Raw genomic sequence first — 5,254 nt, forward strand, 5'->3', positions numbered from 1 at the left:
CCGACTGTTACTTCATATGGAGCTTTATTATACGTCATATGAAAATAATAATGATTAGGAAAAAAAAGCCAAATCCTGTTTTATGTTTTCAACCCTGGTTTATGCAGAGAATTCAAAAAGCTGTTCTGTATTTGCTTCTCCATAAGGAACTATTTATCATTTCTAACTATTCAGTCCTGTTTCTTGTTATGTAAATGTTTGCTCATGAGCATGACCATATGGATCATGTGACCCTTGGACAAATTGTTGGTTAAGTTGGCAGCCTTGAGGGCTGATACCTTACCCCCAAATACAGAACTGGCAAAACAACATTCTTTGCACATATGCACATTTTTGAAAGCATAACCACAGTATAAAATTAAAAAATCCTCCTGATATCTTATACAAGACAATCTGTGCTTTTCGTAGCATTGCTCAGGGGAACTTTGACAGCTATACATAAAGACAGTGACACCTCTTCAGGCACCTCATGTATTGAATGTAGGCCTGCTTTTGCATCTGGGTCTGATTTAAGAAGGTTAATGATTGACCTTCATAATTGTATTTGTTCCTTAAAACACAAGCAGGGTCGTAGACATTTTTTGTTTTTTGTGTTTACTGACTTTTTCAGTGTAGACTTGACTTGATAAGTTCAGAGGAAATCGTGAAATGAAGATGAGTCCCACTGCAATGAATACAGGAATACAATTTATTGGTGATAGGAGGGCGTGGGTCAAACATTTATGTTTCCTGTGGAACCAACCCAAATCTTCACATCTGCCAAAAAAAAAACAAAAAAAAAAAAGATCACAGGAACTGACCCCTGGCAGAGAAAAATTGTTTCCACGGTTATATATTATTTCAGTTTATCCTGTCATTCCATCTGTATGATGCTTTTAATGTGCTCCCTTTTTCAGTCATGCTGGCCATGAGCTGTTGGTCAGGAAATGCAGTTGTGATGAAGTAGGAGTTCAGTAGGTCTGCCTTAGCGACAAGACGAATACGAAGGAATTTGCCCAAGTTGCTCTGCATTGACCCTGATAGTGATTGTTCACTTCTACGCCAAGGCGCATTGCTATGGTGTGTTGATGTTGGTCCAACTAGAGTCAACAGTTTCTTAAATTTCTCAAGTGACAGCATTGTGAAGTAGAGAGTAATGGGATTAGACACTTCTTGCTTTCTCTTTTTTTTTCTTTCCTCAAAGAAACATTTGCTTGAACAATTTAATTGTTGTGGTTGGAAATTCCTGGGCATCCCTCTCAATGCTGTGCATTCCTTCGCTCAACAACATAATGCATTCCTGAGAATAAAAGTGATCTCCATCAGAATTAGTTAGACTCCCTACAATGTCTGAGGAATGTCGTTCTGCGGGAGAACGACATGTTTGACTGTGTGATTGATAGAGTATTAATTAGAAAGCATTCACAGTGGAAAGCCAAAAAGATTTGGTTTTGCTCAAGTGGGTGTCATTGTTATAAACCAGACTGCTGTTAACGGGGCAAGAGCCAGAGACAGATCTGGTCCTGTATATTGTATAGCAGCAATTAAATTTGAAAGCCTGCTGAATATTACATATTAATTTATGTGTATGCATTCATGTATGTAAATATATGTTTTCAAATGATTCGGTTGGTAGCAATGAAATCCATTTTCACTTGAAGTAGCAGAGGCTGTCAAGGTTTCATTTCCTTACCACATTAGAGCTGCATCTCCCTGCAAGAGAAATCCTTTTGCTGACATACTGAATTATTATCATGCTTGGTAGGCCTTTTAAGCAGAGTTCAGCTCCACTCCTCCAGTTACAAGTAGAGCTCTTTGCTTCAGGCTTACAGGAAAATGCCAGTTATATTGATATTCTTCTCAATTCTACATTTTTGGTTACTCCTCTTGAGACTGTTGTCTAAATCTTTGGACATAGATACATTCTGATGAATTGTATCTGTTTGTACAATCATGTTCAGTCTATCCAATGAGCATTTTTTGTTAAGAACCAGGGCAATAGGGCAAAAAGACAGTGTAGCAGTTAACTCTCAGACAACAATGAGGGGTAACCATTTTGAGTCAGTCCTATAATATTAGAGTTTTTGTACATTACATGACATGTTAAAGAAAAATAAAATCGGCCATGGTCATTCATATTGTCTGTAACCTTTTTTTGTCTTAATCTGTGATCTATTGTGTTATAGTGTTAATGTGCCCATTTACCCTCCCTTTTACTTCAGTTGTACTTAAATCTGTGATTTTCTGTTGCTTCCCAAACCATGTCTCAACAGGATGGCAAGTTCTCCAGATTTGGCCAGTTAAATGCTGTGGATAAAAATGCACAAACAAACAACAACATGGGCCCAGAAATACAGGGTACATAGCCTGTAGCTGTTTTGCATCAGCACTGAACTGTTTAAAGGTGGCTTTGTTTCCTTTATTGCCCAGTAGATAGACCGAGTTGGCCCATCTACATACAATATGTAGGACAAAAACAAAGAAGTAACATGCAACTTACTGGCTTTGTTGTCAGGGAAGGCATGAGAAGGACAATATTGTTGTGGTTAGACAGGCTTTTTTCACCTCTTTAATCTATGCAAGCATTTGCAGGGCAGGCAAGGTCTTTGTTAGTAACGGCCAGCTTGTGCAGCTGCAGTCACACACATCCACACCTGGCACTTGCTAAGCACAACCACAACTTTCCTCTTGGGTCTAGCAGCACTAACTGTTGAGGTCCTCCCAGAATTATGTCTTTCCTCCTGGATGAGATTCTGCAAATGAACACTGTGCATGTGAATTTTTGTAATTTATATTCATTTTAATTTACATTTTAATAAACATATTATCCATTCCTGTTCAATGTGGACTATGAGACCACAATTCATAATCAAGAGTACTGTGGTAAGGTAGACACTAATAATGATCCATGATGTCAATATATACAATTACAAAAACATGGGTATCTAATTATCTGCATACCAGATCTCTGAGAACACTGTTATATATTGCAATGCATTTATACACATTTTTGTATCATGTCTCCATAATACAACTTTGATAAAGAAATGTTACAATCGAGCCTTGAAGTTAAGATGGTTGTTGAGTTATCAGTTGTCGGAGCAAAGGAAACAAATACTTCCTTTTTTCTGGCAACGCAGAGAGAAGGTAATAAAGTTTTCAGGCTGGCGTCATAGGGAGATGTGAAACAGCAACAGCAGAGTGACGCAGATCATCTCTGCAGGTTCTTGGAAAGAAGGAAAATCTTTCATGTGGGGTAAAGCACATAAAACATTTAGGTTTACAGACTGTTTGTGTACTTAGTTTGAACTCTACTGTGTCCCTCAGTGCAACAAACAGAGAGTTAATTGTGACTATCGTCATCATCAACAAAAGCTATTCTTACTCACTTAACCACTGTGGTAGATTAAAGACTGAATGTTTTACCTACAAATTTTACAATAAATTTGGATTATGAATATCATATTGTGTGGGTTTAGAATTCTGAAGAGTCCTTGGACCTTGGTTTCAGGATCAAGTTTATAGTATTTCATAAAATTGGGCCTTTCTTTCATTAAGTAAAAGATTTATTGTTGCAATTTCTGTAGTCAGGGAGCAGTAGTAACACTAAACAGAAATCTATAAAAGAGCTTTTACATCATGATTAACCAGAAGATGACAAAGAGCTGATACTCCCAGAATGTTTCCTAACCAAATGAAAACCACCTGTGTGCACAATATCTAATATCCTTTGGAGAGGATCATATGAAAGTATATATATGGACGCATATAATGTATACAAACATGCAGCGGATACAAAGATATATATATGCAACTGGACTCAAATACAGTGCAATTAAAACATACTACAACTAAACAACCAAAATATGACTTGATCATGGACTAGTCTTCATTTGACAAAGTGTGTAAAATACCCTCTGAACTTCTCATGTCTATGTAACATTCAACAAACCGAAAGCTCATATTTCCTCAAATGCACAGCAGTCTGGAGGAAATGGTCCACTAGTGCTTCTGGTTAGTGTTTTGCCTCAATAAAAGTCCATATTAGACCTCTGCTCAAGCGCATTCCCATCCCCCAAATACTACTGTGGTTTCTCCAAATATTCTACACTGTTGACCTTAAAAACCTGAAAAACTAAAACCCTCAACTTATACTTTCCACTGTGTTTTCATCCAGATTGAGCTCTAGCAGACCAGTGATCATAACGTTGAGAAATGAAGTTGATGCTTGGTTTACAAGTAATGTATTCTTGTTTTAATTCATTCAGAAATTGTATATGTTTTTCTTGATCTGGATCCAGTTTAATACACTGAAATGTAGTCAAAAATACAAAAATACTAAAAAAAACTGCTGAACAAGAGCATGTTTACTTACATTGTGCTCAAGTGTAATTGTCTTCCTTATTCTTGTTATTATCTTGATATATCTTTGAAATACTTTAGGGTATTTTGTGAATCCTTACAGTGACATTAAATCATGTCCTGTTGACAAAATGTGGATTCATATACATGAATGTTGTGAAAAGCAAACACACTTAAGCCAAATGAAACCTATAAAAACCTTGTGAGTGTAACAAACACAATACAGGCTTCAGTGATGTGGTCAACTGCTACAAATAGAAGACAATCATGAGCAGTATTTACTACCTCATAACACTAAGAATTACAAGGAAGGAGCAGAACCAGTTGAATCCCATTCATCTGCCCAGTATATTAATATTGCATGCGGCAGCTCAATAATTACAGTCTTTGATGCCTGTTTGTGGTTCAAAGCTAAAGTCATAATGTTTTTCAGAGAGCATTCATCACATACCTATCTAATTGTATTTCATTACATTGTGTGTATCAAGTCGGACGCACGTTTGTTATGGTTGATATGATTTCCTTGTGCAAAGCAGCCTGTCACACACTTAACTTTAATCTTGATTAAACTCGATCTGTTTATTATTTCTTCCGTGGACTCTCAGCAAAGCTTATAGGAGCCAAGCTCTGTGGTTTTCCCTCTAATCCATGGTCAAATATCACTAAAATAGCCATCACAGAAAAATGACTAAGACCACAACCCTTGATGTGGACAATGACTAACCTCAAAGTAGAATAGCAGATTTATCCACCAATACAGCACCTTGTGCGTGTGTGTGTGTTTTTTTATTTTTTTTATTCAGGGTCTCTTATGACTTAAAGCAGCAGTCAAACTTCTCTCCTCCAGTGAGCATGAGGTACTGAACTCAGTGGATTATATATGCATGGGAGAGTCTCAAAAAGGACATGAAAA

This window comes from Scomber japonicus, chromosome 6 (assembly GCF_027409825.1).
Source record: "Scomber japonicus isolate fScoJap1 chromosome 6, fScoJap1.pri, whole genome shotgun sequence".
Taxonomy (NCBI): Eukaryota; Metazoa; Chordata; class Actinopteri; order Scombriformes; family Scombridae; genus Scomber; species Scomber japonicus.